Here is a 26,299-nt window from a genome sequence, read left to right as displayed (position 1 = left end):
GTGTGCTTGATAAAGGATGTGGTATTCACATATGTTCAGATTTGCAGGGCCTAAGAAGAAGTGAGGATGTGGAGCACGGGAAGATAAACTTGATCATGGGGAACAGGAAGGCTTCACCTGTTTCCGAGATTGGAGTTTATACTTTGGTGCTAAATAATGGGTTAAAATTAGATTTGAATAAATCTGTGTACTCGTCTGAAATGGAGAGAAATATTATTTCTTTTCATGGCTTGTACAAACAAGATTTTACCTTTTCGTTTGATAATGAATGTGGTGGTATTGATGCTTTCTTTAATAATGTCTTTTATTTTAAAGCATTACCTTGTGATGGTGTGTATGAAATTGTGTCGGTTGTAGACAACTTACGAAATAATGTATTGTATATTGATTCTTCTACTAGCCTAGATAAAGCATCATTGTGGCATTGTCGTCTTGGACATCTAAACAAGAAACGCATAGGCCAACTCCAAAAGGATGGAGTCTTGGAATCATTTGACCTTAAATTGGATGATAGTTGTGAATCTTTTCTACTTGGAAAGATGACAAAATCACCCTTCACTATTATAATACATTAATATAAAGTCAACAGATAATACATAAACGCATCAATAACTTGATGCTATAAAATGTATTGTTGTGTGTGATTTGATGAGTAAATACTGCAACCATATAAATCAAAGTTTAGATATTCCTTTTGCCCTAATGGGAAAAGTGATATCTTATGCCCCTTGATGATTTGGTGTTGCATTATAGTGTCGGAGCCGGCCAAGACTAAATTTATTTGTGCGATTATTAGTTCTTTGTCTTTACAAATCAGGAATCGGGAAAAAAAGTATTTTACAATGAGATTGATTTTGTTCCATATCATTTTTCCACCTGATATCTTGCAGAATGAAGGATTATATGGTTACTTATATTAGGACACACAACTGACTAGGTCAAAGTTTGACAGAGACTTTGAGAGCTATAATTTGCTGATCAATTTGGAAGCATATACTGGCATCTATAGTTATTAGACTTATCCAAGTGGAAGATTGTTGGATTAGGTGCCTACACCCATAACTATAATTGGTATATATACTTGAACTTGATAGTAGCGCACTCCTTTTGGGTTGAACTCAAGACTAGCAACTGGGAAGGACGATTTTGGAGAAGGAGGTTGATTTATTAATTAGATTAATAAATTGAAATAAGTAATTTATTAATATATTATGATAATAATATATTAATTAGAAATATTTAACGAATATTTAATCAAAATTAATTAGAATTAATTTTGGGAATAAAAGAACTAATTAGAAGTGTAGAGACTGAATTATAATTGTTTAATAGTTAAGCAAGAGGCAATGTAGGACCCTCCATAGGCAATGGATGGTTTTGACATGCCTTAGGGTTTCTAGAATAGTCTCTTATTGGATAATCAGGAAAGTGGATAATTACCTGGTTTAAGATTATCATGGACTTGGTCTTATTTAGGGTTTACTATCTACACTATGAATAAGGATATAACCTTAGCATTTTCGACCACTTTGTAACGCCCGCAGATTCGGGCTAGTCAATTGAGAGATAATAAGCGTTAAAAATGACTTTTTGATAGATGATTATCTAGGATAAATACTCTCAACCAAAATTATAGTATATGTCACAAGGATTATGTACATATAAAGAACGCTAAAATCTGACTTATAAAGAAGTGATGACCCATCGAAGTTTTGCAACAAAACCGGCACAACGTTGTGTATCGTAAAAATTAGATCTTTGAAAAAAAAGATACTGTTTAGCTTTAGTGATCTAAATGAAAGTTATAGTAGACTTTAAAACCGAGAGGGTCAAGAAAGAGAACGTCCAAAAATGACTTCTAAAGAAGAAGTTATGATTTTTTGAAGTTTCAGCGTAGCAATATACAACTCATAAATCGACTTTTAGATTAGTAAATTTTTTAGCCAAAATTATTTAAATGAGAATTCAAGATCTCATTAATAGGAGTTCAACGATAAAAAAACAGTCGAAAACGGATTTTGTATGTAGAAGTTATGGATTTTAGACGGTCATTAACATTGTAATCTTCTCAGATTATTAAATTTAAGATCAATCAAGAATTAGCTAATGGGGTTAAAAGGAAAGTTGTAGAACGTCAAAAATGGAGCTTGTATGCGAAAGTTATGAATTTTTTAAGATTGGTTGTTTTACCTGCATCTTGAGCCACATGTCAGCACTAGGCGAAGCCTGGGTGCCTACGCAAGACTCACGACTTAAGACGCCCTGGACAACCTATCAATAGAGCTGAAACTCAGTTATTTCATCACACCTTTCAATTGTATTCTCTCTCAAACCCCCTAGATCCCAAGATCTTTTACCCAGAACATCCTAAGTGTTAGAAACGAGTCTTCGAGCGTTGGAAAGCACTGAGAAGAAGAGCTTTCGACTTGAAGCTCTGCCCATGTAGAGCCCGATTTCTCACTAAACCCCTCTGTAAGTTAGTTATGCTTACAATGCGTTAACTATAACTTATGTTTAAGTTCATTATCGTTATTATGAACCTATTAACAAAATTTATCAGTGATTCCAAGTCGTCATACTAATTAATCTACTTATGGGATGGTGTCTAGGCTGTGATTTAGTGAGGTCTTTAAAGTGGGATTTCCAAATAGTATACTTCATATTCCAAACAGACCCTACCAATGATATTATCCTACCTGGTTGTTCCTTAATTGATAGATCAATTAATGATGAATCTAGACTAATAATTAGTCACAATAAATATTAGACTTAAACTTAGTGATAAGAATACTAGGTTTCATGAACGAAAAAGACAATTGTTAGAAGCGAAGCGCTACCCAAATTCCGAGTCATCACTTTAACAAGTGAGTGCATTGTCCCTTTCATTAACATCATTTTGATACAAGTATTAATTAAAGTATTATATATACGTTAAGAGTTAAATATTTTTTAAAGAGTTTATGTGTGAGTGCATAGACCCTTTGATGAACACGATTTTAATACAAGTATTAATAAAAGTATTAAATATATGTTAAATTCTTAAATATTTGTTAAGCAGTTTATGTGTGAGTGCATAGTCCCTTTCATAAACATGATTTTAATAAATGTATTAATTAAAGTAATAAATATCAATTAAAGAGTTAAATATTTGTTAAAGAGTTTATGTGTGAGTGCATAGTCACTATCATGAACATGATTTTAATACAAGTATTAATTAAAGTATTAAATACATTTTAAAGAGTTAAAAGTTTCTTAAAGGGATTATGTGCGAATGCATAGTCCCATTCATGAACATGATTTTAATACAAGTATTAATTAAGGTATTAAATATTTGTTAAAGAGTTTATGTGTGAGTGCCTCGTCCCTTTCACGAACATGATTTTAATAAAAATATTAATTAAAGTATTAAATATATGTTTATGCGTGAAATATTTGATATTACCTGAAATACATGTTAAGAGCATATCTAATAATATATGATGATTTAGGAAACAGAATAAACCTAAATTAATTAAGCTGAATATCGGGTAGTATATTCTTATGACTACTGGTGAGATATACATGGAGGGCAGAAGTTTAAAAATTTTCATTAATCTGTGAGCATGGATTAGAAATAGTCATTTGTCCCTAGTCCGAGAGTATGGAGTGGGCATATCCGTTTGTCTTTAATCAGAGAGCATGGATTAAACATACCTAATCCATGAGTGTGGATTAGGTAAAGCTATTAATTTTAGATATGTTGGTATGGATGGAGTTGTTGTAAGGATCGATGAGGTGGGGTTAAATTTCTTATATGATGTGAAATTGTATATTGCGAGTTCTAATATATATATATATATATATATATATATATATATATATATATATATAGTGTTGTGGGATTAAAACCCCTATGTACTAAACAGGTTTCTCAACGTGACCCACTTAGTTTATTGTATCACAAGTGGCTACATGAAAGATACATTTTGTTGAGAGATTCAAGGAGTATTATGCCACTAGTTTAATTAATGTAAGGCTTGTAATAATTCATTATGCTTATGCTTCTGTATTGATGATGACATCCTATTATTTTAAATAAGAATACATTTCTTCTAAAAGGCTTTTATAACATCTCTATCATGTTTCTTGGAACAAATTTTGCAATATCATTTTTCAAAAAAGATATTCTAATTTTTAAATAAGGATAAACAAATCGATATTTTCTTACCGTGAAAATGGGGATTTCACATACTCAATCCTAGAGAAAGCCAACCAAAAATTAGCCTCCTCTCGCCTTGTCTATAACCTTCTTTAATTGGTAGAGTTGGGTGTTAGCTATTAGAGGTGTGACAATTGTGACACTTGATCTCAAATTCTCAACAACATTAAGAAATTGGATTGTTATTGTTACATAACAATCAAATATATGCTTTGTAACCCTAATTATGTAATTTTGATTATATACTAGTGTTCTAGGGTTTCTACATTGTTGTTCACTTGGTATGTTCAATTAGAGAAAATGTAGATCTATTTTAGGTCTCTAGATTGGCAGTTACCCAATGAACGTCATGGGTCAACTACAGTTTCAAGGGCCAAAGTTTGAGTTATTAGTCCATCGATTTATTTGGTTACTGCAGTGTCGATATTCATCTATTTTTTTTTGTTTTGTTTTGAACTTCCGTTGTAATCTTGGACAACCGGTTAATGGAATTATTTAAAATTTGTTCTGGTTTTATTTTTATTTTTATCTATGATTGGATTGATTATTATCCTTGGATTTTTTGCATGTGAGTTGGACATCTTAAATGTTGTTTGAGGGTTCAGATCATCTTGTGTGTCTAGATGATAGGGGTGTGATCAACTAGTGGAATTCAAGTTGTCCTGGGATTTTAAAGCTATCAGAGTCTAGCATGTTCCAAGTAGGGGAGAGTGGAGACCTCGTAGTAGGAAGACCTTATGACAACATTTAGGTCTTTGTCATATTTCTCTAGTATAAGGCCATAGGGATCATGGGTGTTAGGAACCCAGGTTGAGGGTTGTAAGGAGGGCTTCCTTGTTTGTTCTTGTTTAATTGTGACGACCCAAAGGCCATGTAGGGTTCGTTATGTCTTGCGGCTTCAGGTTGGCTTATGTTGGGCTGCGATTGCTATTGTTGGTTAGCGGATTGAGGGCAATCCTGAGTGTTGTTATTAGGTAATAGATTAGGGGTAAACCCAAGTGCTATAATTGGGGGGCAATCCTGAGTGTTGTTATTAGTTAACAGATTAGCGTATTGGGGGGCAATCCTGAGTGTTGTTATTGTTCAGCAGATTGATGGTAATCCTTGGTGTTGTATGTGGATTGAAGTGCAGGGCTTTTAAAGCCGAGTAGGAGCATGGTCTAGTTTAGTATGTGATCTCTTGGTTTTCCTTACGTTAGTGAATTTATATGTGGGGTTATCATGACGGCAGTCGGCCAAATGTTTCGTGTTTTATTGTTCAGTAGGACGGCGTCTGGCCAAGAAGGTCTTCGACTGATCAAATCTGTGGACTTTTTGTTAACTTAGTTGATGTGAAGCTTGGAAAAGCTTTGACTGTTGGGTTTTTGTAAGAATTTCTTGTTGGTGTAATGGTATTCGGGGATGTCGACAATGGCATGGGCGGTGGTTACCTTATTTAGCGTTTAGATGGATGTTGCCATTACTATAGTTGATGATCGGGTCAAGTGTGCAAGTATTGGTCAATATAGGTGACAAATGAGGTGGCTATATCTACCATAAGGTCGAGTAAGACTTTGGGATTTGTAGGTTTTAGATAAGGAAGTGGGTTATTTCTATCATAGTGTAAGGAGGTTGTGTAAAGCGATTTTCTTTAGGCCGCATGGTATCATTAAATTCTTAGACTGGTATAATTATCTAGAGATGCTCGACTATTTAAAAGATCATGAAACATAAATGATTCATATCTTAGAGTCTCTGCTTGATTAGGCTTATGAGCCTGGGTTAGAGCCATTGTTGGTTATGGTTTCAAATCTTTGCGTTCCAACGATCCCATCCCTCTTTTAAGCAGTTAGGATGGAAGGACCCACAAGGGATTACTACGAGAGCGGAAGTGAGAATTGATTTCAAGGACAAAATCTAATTTTTGTAGGGGTGAATTGTAACACCCAGTTTGTAGAACATATCAATTTATGGCATTAAGGAGTCAAAGGCATGGTTTTTAGGTATATCGAGTGTCACGACGTGGCCATTAGGAGGTCACCACATGACAAGTATAAAATGAAAATGTGTATCCAGGGGGATTTTTACAACATAACAAGAGAATGGTTACGTTGTCAGACTGGTTCCAGCCTAAGCCTGCAAGTTTTAGGGCTCTCTCCATATTTAAGGAGCTTAGTTCATGCCTTAGCTTATTCTCTTCAGCCTCTACTCCATTCAAACGAAGACTTAGCCCCACTTATGACTTCTTAAGCTTTTTGTGGTGTTTTGGTGACTTGAAGAAGAAGGGATCATCTTTTAAGCATAGACACAACTTGGAAGACACATTAGCATCTCATAGCAACTTCTATGGTTCTTTGTGATTATTCAGAAATTAAGCATTATGAATTCTAGTTGCTAGATCTGGACTTCTATTAATGATTATCAATTTCTGGGTTACCTAGGATTTTACGGTTCCATAAAGTTGGTAACTTTATGGTTCCTTAGAGTCCCTTGGTGGTTAGATATGGTAGATCTGAATTTTGTTCGTATTTGAGCTCATGTTTGAGGTTTTAACCTCCTTTTTCACCATAAATGACCTAATGTCAACTCAATACTTTCATTGGGCATGTAAAACCTTAAAGAAACAATTTTTACGGCTTATAGGGGTTTAAGGAACCTTGTAAATGACTTAAGTTCATGGCTTAATGGAATAAGGGCTTAATCCATTGAGCTTCCCCTTCATTAAGTTCTCACAACGTTACAAGGTTCCTATCATGTCGTGACTATTGAAGACTTGTAGCTATTGTGTCCTCATATAGTTACGACGTGACAAAGTGAGTGTCACGTCAAGTGAGTTTCCACACCATACCTGTGGGTCGAAGGCACCAATGACGGCCCACTAGATTATTGTTATGTATCCTCGTCTATAGGATGTTGTTGTGCGGTAGTTATCCTTTATATATATATATCTATATATATATATATATATATATATATATATATATATATATATATATATATATATATGTTAGGGTATACGAATAGAGTTATACTGGTTAGAGTACCAGTAGGTTGGTTATCGTTTGGTCGAGCGGGATAAGGGTTGTATGTAGCCACATGGGATGTCATAATCATATAAGGCATCCTTCCTAGATCCTTAGCGCTAATCTAGCATGCGGATGTCATAATCACATAACAGGCATACAGGGCATCCTCCCTAGATCCTTATCTCTAGTCTAGCATGAAGTTCTCATAATCATATCATATAACATAAAATATCATGTATAGGTATCTTGGGGAAAGCTTACTTGAGCTCGGTCGGTCGCACGCATCACATACCTTGTTCTTTCTCAAAATTCCTTATTTTTAAATTTTAGAAAATTATTTTTCTTATAAAAATATTTCAAGCCCTCGAATTGAGTCCAGACACCCCTGAAGGTGTGCTTGAATCCCTCAAACAAAAGCTCTGATACCAACATGTAACATCCCAAAAATTGAGACCAAAAATTTTTGTTTTTAGTTATATTACTTGTAAATTGTTTGAGGAAAACATTACTAATATCGCATTAAACCACAAAACCATAGTTACATGTGTCAAAAACCAGAATTTCAAATAGTATAATATCAAAGTACAATCTCAGGGTTCTCCGGTGCGGAATCATGTGTGTGCGATGCGCTGCTACCCTGTCGGCCCCTTCCCCTTAGATGAAGAGGTACGTGAAAACCAAAACTGAAAACCATAAGCACAAAGCTTAGTGCGTTCCCCCCCCCCCCCAACCACCCATCATAGCACATACCATACAATCATACATATTGTTGGGCCATTTTAGGGTGCCCAACCTACCCATGTCAAGCCATTTTAGGGTGTTGACCGACCCATGTCAAGCCATTCTGGGTGTTGAACTACCCATGAATGGCCATTCTGGGGTACATGCGAACCCTCGGGTCTATCTCATCCATTCACGGGGACTACTTCACCCCTACCACTAACACATAATAACAAATCATAATCATGCTGTCAGACATATCTGAGGTGTCCGACATACCATTTGGTCCTAACAACCGAACCGTAGGACTATTCCTTGCCTACTACCACTATCACATATAGCATATCATAATGCCACATAGAACACATCAGGTAGTAGAAAACAAGAATATTATCATAAAGACAATCATCTCAACTATAGTGAACGACTAGTGCGTCATCCTTGGTGCTTTAGACCCAATTCTCCTGGAAGGTAACTCACCTCAATGTCGTGTAGTGTCTGCACCGTCCTCAATATGGAAATCAAATATTCTCGACTCCTCAATCCCTAAACAACATCCTTTCTACATTAGCATTTCATACTCATAAACACGACAAGGGTTAACTCAAGTCCAAGTCTAAGTCATGGTCAAAACCTTGGTCAAAGTCAACATCTGGTTGACTTGTCTCTCCGAGTTGGTCCACCAACTCGTCGAGTCCCCTCGTCCACAAAATGTTACAGTCATGTACCTACTCATCGATTCTAGCAAGGGCTTGACGAGTTCTCCTTCAACAAAACATCGGGACCCTCTTCAACTGACTCATCGAGTTCATCCTTGAACTCGTTGAGTTCATCTTCATCGGTATGAAGGTGTTTAGTTTATGACTCACCAAGTTCACCTTGAACTCATCGAGTCTGTTTTCATGGGTTGGGATATTGCCTTTCACTTCCCGAGTTCCTCCTTGGACTCGTCGAGTCCTTTGATCCTCAAGTCCATAACTAAACACCAACACGCTGAGTTTTCCTTCAACTCAACGAAAGACCACTTCTAAAAGTCTTTCTGGGGGAAACTATGACCCGACTCGTCGAGTCACCTATGCGACTCGTCGAGTCCCTCTTTGTCCCACACTATATAGTCGATTTTAATTGGTCTAAATGCATCCAAACCATATAATTGACCTCCTAGGGTCCATATTATACATAAAGCTACGAATTTGATGTCCATGCATGGGGTTTTTGGCTCAAAAACCAATAAAAAGGACTTTATATGCTGCATGGGTCTCCCATGGCCATAAAGTTGGCACCTTTATGCCATAGGAATCCTCAATGGTTCCAAATCTAATGTACAACTCCAAATATACACACAAATATGAGTATAGCCTCACTAAAGCTTAGAAAAATGTAGAAAAAATCTCCATGTCAAGATCTAAGTGATAATAGCCATGGTATCAACTTTATACAACAAATGAGCAACAAATTTGACAAGACTTCTTGATCTACTTACTCTCTCTTGATCTCCCAAGCTTTTTTCTAGTTTTCCAACTTCAAATACACATAGAATGCACCAAAAATCTCAAGAACACTCAATAAAGGCTTAGGGTTTCGAGTTACGGTTTCTATGGGTTGGGAGGGACGATAGGGGCTAGTTTGTGGAAGAATAAGTCGTTAAAACATGGTGAAAACTCTAAATATTAGGGTTTCATCCAGATAGCTTCTACTCGTCGAGTTGGTCAACGACTCGTCGAGGAGATTAATAAAATTGTCGGTCAACACACAAGTCTACTCGATGAGTTGGGCCTACAACTCGTCGAGTCCAATTACAAAACATGAAATTACTTGAATTTGAATACGTACTAGGAACCGGGTATTAAAAATTCCCCCACTTATTTTAGACTGCCTCATCTTGTCCTCTGGATCCTAGGTGCATTCCGAACCCTAGCGGTTCTACCATTGCACCTTCACCGGCTCCACGCTCCTATTCCTCAGATCCCCCGACTTCATGTCGAGGATAACTACTGGCCACTAGATGTAGTTCAGGTTGTCGTCCACCTGAATATCCTCTAAAGGTAGAACTGCCGAATCGTCTACCAGACACTTCCGCAGTTAGGAGGCATGAAAATTATAGTGAATCTGATTGGGTTCGGCTGGCAGGTCTAACATATATGCTACCTTGCCCACCCGAGCTACAACCTTGAAAGGTCCAATATACCTGGGGCCCAACTTTCCCCGGTTCCTAAACTGAAACACATCTTTAAAAGGTGACACCTTCAGGAGCACCATATCTCTGACCTGGAACTCCAGGTTCGAACGACGCTTGTCGGCATAACTCTTCTACCGACTCTGAGCAGTTTGAAGCCGACTCTAAACATGCTGGATCCTTTCTGTAGTCTTGAGTACCACTTCAGTACTCCCGATGACCCTCTGTCCATTGTCAACCCAGTATATTGGGGTCCTGCACTTCCTTCTGTACAACATCCCAAATGGAGGACGTTCGATACTCGCGTGGTACCTAATGTTATAGGAAAACTCTTCCAAAGGAAGGTAAGTATCCCAAGTATCATCGAAGTCTAAAATGCATGCCCGCAACATATCCTCCAAAGTCTGGATGGTCCCCTTGCTTTAACCATCCATATGCGGCTGAAAAGCGGTGTTAAAGTGTTGGCAAGTACCCAGCTCATTGTGAAACTTCTTCCAGAATCTTGAAGTGAAATGCACATCTTTGTCAGAAACCACTGAGACTGGCACCCCGTGCTGAACTACTACCTCCCAAATATAGATATCGAATCCACTCCCCCATGGTCCTGGGAAGCTTCGTGATGAAATCCATAGTGATATCCTCCCATTTCTACATCGGGACATCCAACAATTGGGTCTTGTCTTGGGGCCTCTGATGCTTTGTCTTGACCTTCCTATAGTTCAGGCATCTCTCAACATAGCAAGCTACATCCCGCTTTATGCAAGGCCACCAATAATCAAGACGAAGATCCCTATACATCTTCGTCGCCCCAGGATGGATGGAAGACCTGGATTTGTGTGCCTCCTCCATCAATACCTGGCGTACACCTCCATGATATGGTAACCACACCCTACGGTGTAGTGTCAACAATCCATGGTTTTCATAATCGAAGGAGGAAACCTGACCCACAATAAGCTCACTCTTACGATATTCCTCCTTCATAGCCTCCTGATGGGCCTCTCGGATCCGCTCCAATAGCGGTCTCATGACTATCATCCTTAAGTATAGATCGTTGATCGGTGCTACCCTGTGACTAAGCACATCGACCACGACATTGGCCTTCCCCAAGTGGTAGAGGATCTTACAATCATAATCCTTCACCACATCTAATTATCGACGCTGTCTCGTATTCAGATTTGGTTGATACATGAGGTACCTCAAACTCTTATTGTCCATGTAAATAGTACAGTGGACCCTATAAGGGTAATGATACCAAATATTTAGTGAAAAAACAACTGCCCCCAACTCCAAGTCATGCGTCAGATAGTTTGCCTCATGAGACTTCAGCTTCCTCGAAGCGTAGGCGATAACATGCCCCCTAAGCATCAATATCGCGCCCAAGCACGAGATATAGGCATGACAATACACCACAAAATCATCCACGCCCTATGACAAGGCTAAGATTGGCGCCTTGCACAATCGTTTTCTCAATGTCTCAAATATGGCCTGTTGATCAGGCCCCCAGCAAAAGACCATGACATTCCTTATCAACCGAGTCAAGGGTGCGACTATGTTGGAGAAGTCCTAAATGAATCTCCGATAATATCCTACCAGTCCAAGGAGGCTCCGAATCTTAGATGGAGACCTTAGAACCTCCAACCTCATCATGGCCTCCACTTTGGATGGGTCGACTGAAATACCATTCTGGTTGACAAGGTGCTGAAGAAAATGCACCGTGCGCATCCAGAACTCACACTTTAAGAAGTTAGCACACAAGCTCTCCCTCCTCAGAGTATCCAACACCTCTCGCAAGTGATCCTCATGTTGCTCCTGCGTCTTGGAATAAACCAAGATGTCATTGATAAAAACTATCATAGACCGATCCAACATTGGTGAGCCCGAAAGTCATCACCACAAACTCATAATGACCATATCGCGTCCGAAAAACAGTCTTCTGCACATCCTTCTCTCTGGCCGTCATCTGATGATAACCTGAATGCAGATCAATCTTGGAGAACGAAGATGCTCCCTGGAGCTACTCAAAGAGATCATCAATCCTTAGGAGTCGGTAACAGTTCTTCACCGTTACCTTATTCAGCTCCTGGTAATCTAAACACATCCGATGAACCCATCGTTTATCTTCACAAATAGAATCGTGGCTCCCCAGGGAGAACTACTCAGTCTAATGAATCCCTTTTCTAACTGCTTCTGCAGATATGTAAACAACTTCAGCATCACAGGAAAAGCCAACTGATACGGTGCCTTGGCTATCGGAGTCGCACCAGGGACTAGGTCGATCCTGAACTCTACCTGCGTCTCTAGAGGTATCCTCTTCACCTCCTTCAGGAATACATATGCATACCCTCGTACCACCGGTACATCACTCACCATCACCTTACCCGCCTCTCGAGTATATAAGACATAGGCATCGTACCCTGCATGCCCCTGTTGGAGATATTGCCAAGCTCTCGCTACTGAACATAAAGTTGATCCACGCTGTGGCCTCTCTCCCTAAATCATTAACTCTCCCCCACTTTGGGTCCTATCCCGGACCAGCTGTTGCGCTTAGTCAATCACTGCCCCATTAGGCTCAACCAATCCACACCTATAATAACGTTGGTCCCCTGTAATGGTATGGGAACAAAGTCTACTAAGTAGCGCTTTTCGATCAACCTGAAGCACAATCCCTGAAAACCTCCGCTACTTGATCTGCTCGGTCGTCCGCAATCTCGACCTCTAGAAGGAAATCCAACAAGCCCGGAGACTTAGGGTACCTCTTGCTAAGCGCAAGAGAAACAAATGATCAAGTATCCCCCGAATCAAACAACACCTAAACTTGGATACCGTTAACTTAGAACGATCCTAAACAAATATATAGCTTAACACATCAATATCACAAGCGACATATAATAAAAGTTAGAGAGAAGAAACCATACCCGTCACCACATCGGGTGTGGCGTGTGCCTCATCGATTGTTAACTAGAAAGCTCGACACCTCACCACTTGTGCCTCTGACTTGACCTTCTGGCCATATGTAACCCGTATACTCACTGGAGTTGGCGCCACCACTGGCGATGCTGCTCTTGTTGCTGTTGTCAACATGCGGAAATTGGCCTTTTTACGGCCCCTTTAATTGCAATGTAAGAAAATCAGGTCTGATGTCTCAACAACGGGGACAGGAGCAGTAGAATCCATGCTAAAGTGACCTGTCTTGCCGAAATTGTAGCAGCTCGATGATCCCACTCTACAAGCTCCCTCATGCAGTCTGTCGCATTTCCTGCAGCGGCTATGGATCGATTGGACCTTCGAACTAGCGTCAGATCCCTTGGATTTCTTCGCTAAAACCCCAGCCTACTCGGTTTCTTCTTTCATCTTCGTGAGGTGCTCTAAATCAATCTCCCTCTCCCTCGCTCTGGCAATCATGGACTCCAAGATCGGGCAGGATGAGTAGCTGACAAGCTCCATAATATCAGCCCTAAGGATTTCATGATAGTGGATCTTCCACGTCTCCTTATCCCCTGCATACTGAAGTACCAACAAGGCCCTCTCTATGAACTTGGCGGTGATCTCCACCACTGTCTCAGTAGTCTGTTGCATGTCAAGAAACTCTTTGGCCAGTTATTGAACCTCCACAGCTAATGCAAACTCGGCCCTAAACCTGGTCACAATACCTGACCTAGTCATAGCCTCAATGGTTGGAGCTCCTAGTGAGTCACTAACCGAATCCCACCAATCCCTAGCTCTGTCTCTCAAACAACCCACAACAAAGCGAGGCTTTGACCCCTCTGGACAAAAGCTCTTCAACTGTGCAGACTCGATGTCTATGATCCATCTCCTGGCAGCTATGGGGTCCTTCGCCCTGTGATAGGCTGGCACACCACTCCCCTTGAATTCCCTAAATGATAGTGTTCACGTCCCTGACTGGCTGGACGCCAAGTCACTGTTGAATGTCTGGCGTCCATCCTCCATCAGATCAATAATCTCCCCCTTGATCAACCCAAAAATGATCGTGGTCGCCTCAAGGATACCTCTCGTGATCTCAGACGCGATGAATTCGCATAGCCTGTCATCAACCTACTCGGATCCCACACCCGAGGCTGATCCTGATCCTAATACAAACCGTGAACCTCCTGATCCATGACGTGTTAGCACCATTCCTAAATAAAACACATAACATCAGGGTCATACATGCTCTCGAGAGGTCTTACTCGCTCTCCCAGTTCCTTGGTTCAATCTTAGCCATCCTTTACTCGAGTACGAATGCTCTGCTTCCAGTAGTACGGGCCCATACTACATTCCACATCTATCCGTACTTTCCTCAAGGATTGCCTCAACTTCACGAATCCCTTATACTAATACTGCTTTCCAAACTAACCTCGTCCTACGCTTGTCCTAGGGCACTCTTCGCCATCAGCTGCACAAGGAGTCCCTACCATCCTTCCCTAACTAGCTTGCAAATACTATTAAATATTTGCTTATTGGTTAGTTAAAGCCAGCTAGAACCCTTATGAGCACAAAGCATGCAACATTTGTGCATCGAGTAACCATAACCAAGCTTAACGTAATCAGGCTATCATATTGCTGACTAACTAGCGCTAGGATATAGCTTAATAAGCTTATATAGTCGGCATATAAGGCGTCATTCCTAGATCCTTAGCCCTAATCTAGCATGCGGTTCTCATAATCACATAACAGGCATAAAACGCATCCTCCCTAGATCCTTAGCCCTAGTCTAGCATGCAGTTCTCATAATCATATCATATAACATAAAATATCATGTATGGGTATCTTGGGGAAAGCTTACTTAATCTCGGCCGGTCGCACGCATCATACACCTTTTTATTTCTCAAAACTCCTTATTTTTAAATTTCACAAAATTATTTTTCTTGTAAAAATCTTTCATGCCCTCAATTTGAGTCCAGAAACCTCTGAAGGTGTGCCCGAATCCCTTAAACCAACGCTCTAATACCAACTTGTAACATCTCAAAAATCGAGACCAAAATTTTTTGTTTTTAGTTATATTACTTGTAAAATTGTTTAAGGAAAACCTTACTAATATCACATCAAACCACAAAGCAATAGTTAGATGTCTCAAAAATCGTAATGTCCAATATAATAATGTCAAAGTAAAATCCCAGGGTTCTCGGATTTATAATTATGTGTCTGTGATGCGCTGCTACACTGCCGGCTCCTTCCATGGCCATATTTTTCCTTTAGGGGCTAAACTTGACCTCTTGGAAAGGAAGAAGGGTTAAATAAATATACCTGAATTTCGAGATGTTACAATTCTCCCTGACTAGAACCAGACTTCACCCTCAAAGTCTCATGCAACAAAAAACCCCGGATGTTGCTTTCGCATCTCCGATTCCGGCTCCCAAGTCAGCTCGGACCCTCTCCGATGTTGCCACTGAACCTGAACCTGAGGCACCTCCTTGTTCCTCAGAACCGTGATCTTTTGATCCATAATCGAGATTTGTCTCTCAACATAATTCAGGCTCGCATCCACCTAAATGTCCTCTAGTGTTACAACTGTCGTCTCGTAGGCAATACACTTCCTCAACTGAGACACGTGGAAGGTATCATGTATTTGGCTCAACTCAGCAGGTAGCTCCAAACGGTATGCTACCCTGCCCACCCTATCGGTCACCTTGAAAGGACTAATGTACCGAGGCCCTAGCTTGCCCCTCTTCCGGAATCGAATCACTCCTTTCCAAGGAGATACCTTCAGGTGTACGAAGTTTCCCACCTGGGACTTGAGCTCGGACCGTTGCCTATCCGCATAATTCTTCTGGCAACTCCGAGCTATCAAAAAGCTCTACCTGAACTGCTGTATCAACTATGACTTCTGAAGCACTATCTTAGTGTTGTCCATCACTCGTTGGCCTACCTCTCCCCAGCAGATGGACGTCTGACAGCTCCTCCAATACAACAACTTGAAGGGAGGCATAACAATACTCTAATGGTGGCTGTTGTTATTGGAAAACTTAGCCAATTGAAAATACATGTCCGAACTTCCTCCGAAGTCCAACACACATGCTCGAAGCATGTCCTTGAGCGTCTGAACCATCCTCTCACTCTGTTTGTCCGTATGTGGGTGGTAAGTGGTACTAAAATGCAACCTTGTACCCAACTCCTCATGGAACTTCTTCCAGAACCTGGAAGTGAAACGTACATCTCGATCTGACACAATCGAGATCGGTACTCCATGCCACGATACCACCTCCCTCACATACAAGTCGGCAAGTCTCACTGCAGAAGAGCTCTCACTGATAGCAATGAAGTGAGAGCTCTTCGTCAGCCGATCAACGATCACCCAAATTGCATTGACACCCCTCGCGGTCTTTGGAAATTTGGTGAGAAAGTCCAAAGAAATCTGTTCCCACTTCCACTTGGGAACCTTAAGTAGCTGCGACTTGTCATGCGGACGTTGGTGCTCAGCCTTAACCCTGCGACAGGTCAAGCACCTCTCAACTAACCACGCCACATTCCTTTTCATATAGGACCACAAAATAGTCTCTCTTCGGATCCAAATACATCTTAGTGGTCCCCGGATGGATCGAGAGCCTCGACCTGTGAGCCTCCTCCAGCATAATGGTATGTGCCCCGCCCCTAAATGACACTCAAATCCGACCCTGAAAGTTCATAAGAGCTCGGCTATTGGTAACGAACTCGGATATCTGCCTGCTCACATGCTCTCTCTTGCGGTTCACCGGTCCCACGGCCTCTACCTGGGCCTCTCGAATGGCATCCAACACCGGAATCATCACTATCATCCTGATAAAAATGTCTCGTATCAGGGCACTCTCCGCCCTCTGGCTCAGGGCATTGGCTACAGTGTTAGCCTTGCCCAGATGGTACAGAATCTCGCAGTCATAATCCTTTACTACAACCAACCATCTCCTCTACCGCATGTTCAGGTTGGGCTAATCTATCAAGTACTTTGAACTCTTGTGGTCTGTGTATATGCTACACCAAACCCCATACAAATATCGATGTCAGATCTTGAGGGCGAACACCACTTCCCCTAACTCCATATCATGGGTGGGATACCTCGTCTCATGAGGCTTCATCTGGCACGACCCATATGCTATCACGTGCCCTATCTGCATAAGCACCACAGCCAATGCCGATATCGATGTGTCACAATACACCACAAAATCCTCCATCCCTTCTGGGATGGTTAACACTGGACTTCAAATAATCTCTGACAAAGCCTCCCAAAGGAGTCATGTTGCTCAGGACCCCAACTGAAAGTCACTCCCTTCCGGGTCAACTTATAGAGTGGAACTTCAATCTTGGAGAAATCACTGATAAATATCCGATAATAACCGGCCAACCACAGAAAACTCTTGATCTCGGTCGGGGAGCTCGGCACCTCCCAACTGATCACAACCTCATTCTTGGCCGGGTCGACCAATATCCTATTCTGGTTGATGAGATCCCCTAAGATCTGGACCTCTCGTAACCAGAAATTACACTTAGATAATTTGGCGTAAAGTCTGTCCGATTTCAAAACTCCGAGAATCTCTCAAATTCTCATCATGATGCTCTCTGGATCTCGAATACACTAATATATCTTCGATGAACACGATCGCCGATCCATCCAACATCGTCCTGCACACCCTGTTCATGAGATCCATGAACGTTTCCGGTGCATTGTTGAGCCCAAAAGGCATCACCACAAACTCGTAATGCCCATAACAAGTCCTGAACTCCGTCTTCTGGATATCCTCATCACGCATTCTCATATGATGATATCCATCCCTGAAATCAATCTTGGAGAACTAAAATACTCCCTGCAACTGATCGAACAGATCATCGATCCTCGGTAAGGGGTAACAGTTCTTGACCGTTGACTTGTTCAACTCCTGGTATTCAATGCACATCCGGTGTGAACAATCCTTTTTCTTGACAAAAAGGATCGGCGCTCCCCACGACCAGCTACTTAGTCCAATAAACCCCTTCCCTAGCAGCTCCTGAAGCTGCAAGGATAACTCCTGAATCTGTAGTGGCGCAAGGCGATAAGGTGCCTTGGAAATAAGCGCTGTTCCCGAGACTAAATTGATACAAAACTCCACCTGCCTCTCGGGAGGCACACCCAGAAACTCCTCGGCAAAAACATCCGAGAACTCATGAACTATTGGAACATCTTCAATCAATCTCGACCTCTCCGCGACCACTCGTGTATCCATCACATAAGCTACGGACCCGTTCCAGCCCTGCTATATACTCTGTCTCACACTTGCAGCTGAACAAAATGCTGACCCACATCAGGTACCCTCGCCATATACAGTCAGCACTCCCCTAATAGGGTCTCGTATTGTCACTATCTGCTGCTTTTAGTCTATAACCTCCAAAAATCGGCTCGACCAATCCATGCCCACTATAACGCAAGCGTCCCCCATTGCAATCGGGACCTGATCTATCAGGAACTCAACACCGAAGATTTCGAGTACACATCCATGAATCACCTCAGTAGCATATAACACTTGCTCGTCATCTATGGAAACCCAAAGAGGTTGACTCAACAGCTCCCGACAGATACTGATGTGCTAACTAAATGCTAAAGACACGAAAGATCGACTCGCACCCGAGTCATATAACACCAAACGAGGTACAAAACTCACAAGAAAAGTACCTACACATACCATAATATAAGCACAATATCTCAAACTCAAAATAAATAGATGAAAGAATACATACCAGCCATGACATCAGGCATTGCGTGAACCTCCTCCGTTGTCAACTGGAAGGCTCTCCCGCGAGCCTTCGGTGTCTCGGCCTTTGCTGTCCAGATCTCAGTAGCTCGGGAATCAGGTGCAGATCCCTATGCTGGTCCCTACAACAGTTATGGGTACTCAGCCTTCCGATGTCCGGTCTGGTTGCAATGAAAGCAAACCGAGAATCCCTTGGGGCAATCCCTCACATAATGCCCCTCCTAACCATAGTTATAACACACCCCAGCTCAGCACAACCCCACGTAACTCATGTAGTACTTCCCACAAGTGCGGCTCTTCGGACCTCCAGATCTCGAATCAGCAGGCTGTGCCCGCTCGGCGGCTGGCTGAGCCTGTGTCGGTCGTTTGTCCCTCCTCTGAGACTTGGCCTCCTCCCTGACATGAGTCTCCAACTCAATCTCCCTATTCCAGGCATTTTCCTGGAGCTCAACAAATGTCTGGTATGATAAGTTAACCACGAACTCACGAATGTCCCTCCTCAGTATGCTCAAGTATCAGCTCATGCAAGCCTGATCAGATGACACACGCTCAGGTAAAAACAACACCCTTTCTTGAAACATATGTGTTATCACCGTCACGGACTCCGTCCCCTTCTTGAGGGACAAGAACTCCTCTGCCAACTGCTCCCTCTCCACCAGGGGAACATACTCATCCCTGAACATGGTGGTGAACCTCTCCCAGGTCACCGTCGAAATCTACGAAGTAGTGAAATTCAGCGTCACAAACTTCCACCAGTCGTTCGTTCCCAAGCGAAGCTGGTTCAGTGAAAACCGAACCTTTAGATACTTTGGACACGAACAAGTGTAGAAGCATACCTCGATATCAAAAATCTATCTCATCGCAGCAATCGGGTTGTACGTCCTATCAAACTGCGGCGACTCCGTGTTTCTGAACTCCCAGAACAGCAATGAGTCACCCCCCTGAGTTCTGGCAACAACCACAGCTGTAGTAGCTACAACAGCCACATCCTCATTAACTACTGTGTATCTCTCGTCGAACGTCTCAATCAGGGTGGTCTTGTTAGACCCAAACATCTCCGGTATCTTTGCATGGATAGCCGCAGCCACCTCATCCTGGATCATCTGACGAAGCTCCTCGTCACTCACATCGTTGGTCTCTGGTCTGTGGCGTTTCACAACCATGGTGTCTCTGAAATACAACATGAAAATATCGGAGACTCGCTCGAGTATACTCACACTCGATAACTCAACCCTACTTGCTCCTTAGTACCCTAAGTATTCTTACTTGGATTGCGCACTGATCCAGTGTCTTTAGTAGTTCGGGCCCTATACTACCATCCACACCGCATCAGTATTCACCCCAAGTCCTCTTCCTAGGATCCCAGATCACAAGTACTCTAATCTCGCTATGGGTAGGCTACTCTCCTGCAGACCTCTTGTAAGCTCCCAGTTGCTACCTACTCACTCTTAAGCATGTCATACTAGCATTAATCTCCTAGGCTAAGGCATCAGAAATCATGCCACTCAAGTCTTAATATGAATACTAATGTAAGGGTATTTTGGGAAATCACCGTTCGGGCGCTGGCTGATCGTACACACTGCTCTTGTCTTCTTGTTTCAAAACCTTTTACTCCTTTAGAAAACAAATTGTTTTATTGTCAAAATTTTTCTTAAATCCTCAGTTTGAATGCAGATACCCCCGAAGGTGCATCCGAATCCCTCAAACCAAGGCTCTGATACCAACTTGTAACAATGTAGATTTTCAAAACAATTTTTTTTTTCATTTTAAACACATAATTCATTCATAAAGAAATCCCAAAATTCAGTGTTCACATATTATCCAATAAAAACAAATCCCAAGATCTCAATACATAAAATCCCTCAGTGTGTATGACTCATGTCGGCGCCTTCCCGCAATCCTCGCTGGTACCTGAAACACATATTACATAAGATGGTAAGCATAAATGCTTAGTGAGTTCCCCAAAATACCACATGCAACACACGCCACTCGAGGCTACAGTATGACCCTTCAGTCAATGTGTCTCAGCGGGACCCTCCAGTCTCGTAGCTCGTTGGACCCTCTGGTCCGGTCATAGCTCGTTGGATCCTTCCTTCCGGTCTATATCGTTGGACCCTTCGGTTCGGTCTATAACATTGGACCCTCCGGTCCGGTCTATTCAACACATAGAATACGTATATTACAATGCACATAATCTTATACTTACACATAGCAGACAAGCCCTTCGGTCTACAAATAGTTACCACTCTAGGTAATGTATAGTGAGAAGACTCACGTTGGGTATCTCGGATAATCTCACACACGAATATACTGATCTAGCCCTGGCCTAATTACATAACAATATACTTAAATAAATAATGGCTCTCAAAGGCTAGATTAAATCCCTTCCTAGAATCCCAGAGAAGGGTAAAAGACCATTTTACCCCTCCTTGACCCAAAAGTCAAAATATTAACTAAAACCCTAAAAGTCAATGAAAGTCAATAGGGGGCAGTATATGGGGCGTACCAACTCCTGTACGCAAGGCGTACACCCACTAACCAGGATCGGGGGACTCGACCACCTACGCGGTGCGTACTCGGATTACGCCCAACGTAAGTCCCAGTTTCCCATCCTCAAAAGTTTTGGTCTGAATCGATTAAGACAACGGTTCATATCGCAGATCTAGGCACTCTACTGCCTGCTAAACCATAAATTCGAAACCTTTAGGCCTTTGCACGGCTAAAAAGGATGTAACTTCTTCCAACTTCTTATCCCCTTTACCCATTACGACCAAAACCCATACATGAATCCATAATGACGACCAAGTTTGGATTTGTATGCATTTACAACACATCCAAAGCTGAAATGGGGCAGATTAAGGCTTAGGGAGACCTTTTACTCAAAAAGTCTCCGTGTTGGGACAAAACCCTAAGAATTTGGACCATGAAACACAAAACAAAAATGAAGAGGAAAGTTATGAGATTTTTACGTCCAAGTGAAGCTCCTCCCTCTGTAGATCTCAGATCCAAGCTTATTCTCCAACTTCTAGCCTCCACAAGAACCTCCTCTTCTTCTTCACTAACACACAAAGACACTTTCTAGCTCAAGAACACTCACACACTAGCTTTAGAATGATAATATTGCTCTCCTAGGGTTTTTTCTGTGAAATGGTGGCTGGGAACAAGACCATATCATTCCTTTAATAGTCCACAAGCCAAAATTACGATTTGCATATGGGCTCGCTACACCCAACGTACCTAGGCAACTCCACGTCTAAACTAAGTGCATGAGTACGTGCAGTGTACTCTTCAGTACGCCAAGCATACTCAATGGCCATATTTTTCCTTTAGGGGCTAAACTAGATAACATGGAAAGGAAGAAGGGTTAAATAAATATAGCTGAATTTTGGGATGTTACAAACTGTTTGATGATTAAACATAATAATTAAATTATTGTGGGTTGAAAACACTGTGTACTCACCAGGTTTCCCAACCTGACCCACTCAGTTTATTTAAATCGCAGGTGTTGATATGAAGTCACATTACACTAAGAGATTAAGGAGATATAAATAAGTATGATAATGAATGTAAGTTCTGTTTATGCTTATGTTTATGTATTGACGTATTTATCATGTTTTACTGGGAATAAATTCCGCAACATTTTTATTAAAATAGGTACTCTGATTTTTATAAAGCATAAACAAAATCAGTCTTTTTTTGGCCATGAAAATGAGGATGTCACGGTTGGTATCATAATTAAATTATGAGGAGTGTGTCTAAAATTTAGGCAATACACCTGAGTAGACACAAGCACTAGCTTATTTAGGGAAAATGCCTAACATGCTTTTATGTGCTAAATGATTCATGATATGCATTATATGATCGTATCTATGGTCAGTTACCGATTGTATCTGGAAAACTTTATATGTTTAGGTTTCTAAACGTTTAATTATGGTATTAGAACTGGCATATAAATTTTCGGAGTAATATGGAGGATTACACATCTAAATCTTCTCTATCTATATTCTCATCTCGATGCAATGAATGCAAGCTTTGGTGAAAATAACATCATAGTGAAGAGTAAATAGAGGAAATGAAATGGCTTATGGTAGTGAATGACAACTATTAGAAGATATCGTAAGAGTTGTATCTTGCCTATAGAGTATGTCAGATGGTATGTTTAGAAGAGTACAGTATGTCCGAAGTACACCTTCAATTGACGAGATGATGGAACGATTAGCGTAATTCCTAAAGTTATCCTATCGTATGGCATTTCACCACCAACGTAGTTGAAGTAGAATTGCTGATTGAAGATACGCATGGAAGAAGTCCTAGTAGAATCTAGGGAAAATTATATGATTGTTTAGACACATTTGAATGTGTTAAAATTGGCTTTGTGATATTGACTTGGAGAACTACGAGACAATGCTTGGGACAAGTATGAGTAGGTTTGAATGGTACTAGAGGCCTATACTACCAGAAGCACAGGACTCGCGCTTGGATCAGGGAAAGTGACAAGGTTACCATGAAGCTATTAATTGATACCATTTTATTCAAATATATCATTACCATCATTTCAGTAATGACTAAGAAGATGGTTGTTATGCCGACCATAGTGGTCATATCGAATCGATTCCAACTATGATGAGTGTGTTACGTGGTTTAGAGAACCAAGTTTGATGTAACGTCTAACTTAAGCCGGAAGATTGAAATAAAGGATAATCAAAGCAATCGGTATACGTATCACGATAGTTGCTTGTAGCTAGAAATGCTACCTTTAAGATGTGATTAAAACATGAAGGAACATATAGTCTATTCTGGAATTTGACTCTAAAAGACCTAAGTCGAAGCAATGCATCATAAAAGGTTATTAGAACATGACCCATCATTGAAAGAAGAAACTCATATCAAGTTTTTTAAAGAATGAGTCGCCAATAAATATCCAGATCGTGACATAAAGATCATGATTGAACGTCTAACAGAGACAGAGATCGGGTCCAAGATCGGGCACCGCCTGCAGTTAGAAAATCTTAAAGTTAGATACTCGTTCGAAGAAAAAAATAAAAGTTACGATTATTACTTAGGATGAACAGATAATTTATGGAGTCATCATGTGAGCCTTGTTTCGTTGATGAATCCGAGATGTAATCATCCTAAGGGAGAGATAATTGTAAAGCCCATAGATATGGGCTAGTAAATTTAAAGATAATAGGGGTCAAAAATGAATTTTTGACAAAAGATTATTTAGAAGAAATAATCTTAACCAAGTTGTATAATATGTATGAAGGGTTCCGTACATATAAAGAACGCCAAAATCCGAGTTATAACGAAGACGTTATAACCCATCGATGTTTTACGGCAAAACCGACACAACACTGGGAGACGTAAATAGTAAATTTTTGATACATGAATTTTTAGTGTTATTGATCTAAATATAATTTGTAGTATACGTAAAACATAGAACATAGAAAAAAAAAAACAAAGAACGCCCAAATCTGACTTCGTATGAGGAAGTTATGAATTTTTTAAGATTTAGCATAACACTACACGGCCTGAAACTTGAATTTTAGTTCGAGCGGTTTTGTGCCTATACGACCTAAATGAGAGTCGAGGATCTCATTAATAGGAAATCAACGATAAAAAGACAGACAAAAACAGAGTCCGTATGTAGAAGTTATGAATTTTACGCGAACATTTAACAGTATAATATCCTACTACTGTTAAATTGATGATTGGTCGATAATTAGCCGACATAGTCAAAATGAAAGTTATAGATCTTATTTTTACCTAAGTGTAGATATAAAGAACGTCAAAAACAGAGCTCGTATGCAAATATTCGCACAGATATAAAGAACGTAAAAAATGTCATTAAGCATGTTGGTTCCGATCAAATTCCTATGCAAATATATGTCGATGACATTATATTCGGGTCAACGAGTCCATACCTATGCAAGGAGTTCGATGTTGTGATGAAATAGAGGTTTGAGATGAGCTCTCTGGGGGAAATGACCATGTTTTTTGGGCTTCAAATCAAACAAGATTAAACCGAAATCCTGCTCCATCAAGCCAAATATGTTGATGATCTGCTAGAGAAGTTCGGGTTCAGAGACGCAAAACCTTCCTTCATGACGATGGCCGAGCGACCCCTGTTCACTGCAGATCCTGATGGTGCATCCGTAGATCTGACTGAATACAGATCGATGATCGGATCACTGATATATCTGCCCGGGAGCACGCTACACATCGTGTTCACAGTCTGTCAGTGCGCACTTTATCAAGCTAATCCTAAACTCTAGCATTCAATTTTTGTCAAAACAATTTTTCGGTATCTCAAAGGCAGCCCAAAATTGGGTCTTTGGTACCTGAAAAATTCTAAATTTGATTTATATGCTTTTGCCCACAGTTCATGGAGGTTGTGAGCTTGACATGAAATCAACTTTTGGAGGATGTCAGTTTATGGGAGATCGACTAGTGTCTTGGCAGTGCAAGAAACAACATACAGTCTCAACCACAACGATGGAGGCGGAATATGTCCTTGCTTCTGCATGTTGTTCTCAAGTCATATGGATCCAACATGAGTTGTTGGACTATGGTTTGAACTTTCTAGAAACCCCTATTTTATGTGACAATGAAGCTGCAATTCAAATTGCTAAAAATCCAGTCCAACACTCAAAAACCAAGCACGTCGACATCAAAGCGCATTTTATCAGAGATCGTTATGAGAGTTCGCTCATTCGGTTGGAAGAGGTTCCCACTTCTAATAATGCGGCGCATCTATTCACAAAACCGTTATGAGAGTTCGCTCATTCGTTATGAGAGTTCGCTCATTCGGTTGGATTTTTGAAAATGATACGCTTTGAAGACTGATTTTTGTTTTTAGGTTAGTTTAAAGCTGTGCATTTACTTTTCATTATCCTCTATGCACAAATTTAGGGGAAGAAATAAACAAAAACCAAATAAAAAAACTATAAAATCTTAAAAATCCAAAAATACTGTTATTTCTGTTTTATTTTTTAAGAAAATTAGAAAAAACCTCAAAAATATGTTTTTGAAGGTGATCACTTGGGAAGTGATATCAATATGTGATAACAGGCTATTTGAATTTTTGTAAGGTACCAAAGTTAAATTGTCTAGGCTCTGTGTTTAATGCACTGGTAGGCACAAAAGATTTAATTGGACTTGACTAGGCATGGAGGAACTTAAGGAATCTAGAGACTTGACAAATCTTGACTTAGATAGTTTCGTTTAGCCTCGCAATACGATGCTTGGGTAGGTTGAGCAGGGAGATATACATGGGTATATGCGGATTACATTAAATAATCTATATCTAGAACCATGTTTTAACTTTTCCTCGATGTATGGACTTTATCCTTAATTCTGGTATTGACGGGGTGATCGTGGAATTTCGATAAACTTGGTGTGTAGAAGATTATTTTCTTTCTTTCTTAGTGTCAGTCATATGTTGCATCCTTTTTGTGACAGGAACATATCCTACCTGGATTGCAACATATGCCACTCTATTTCT

Source organism: Lactuca saligna, chromosome 5, assembly GCF_052625555.1.
Source record: "Lactuca saligna cultivar CGN05327 chromosome 5, ASM5262555v1, whole genome shotgun sequence".
Classification (NCBI taxonomy): Eukaryota; Viridiplantae; Streptophyta; class Magnoliopsida; order Asterales; family Asteraceae; genus Lactuca; species Lactuca saligna.
The sequence above is the reverse complement of the archived record's forward strand: the minus strand, read 5'-3'. Positions refer to the sequence as shown.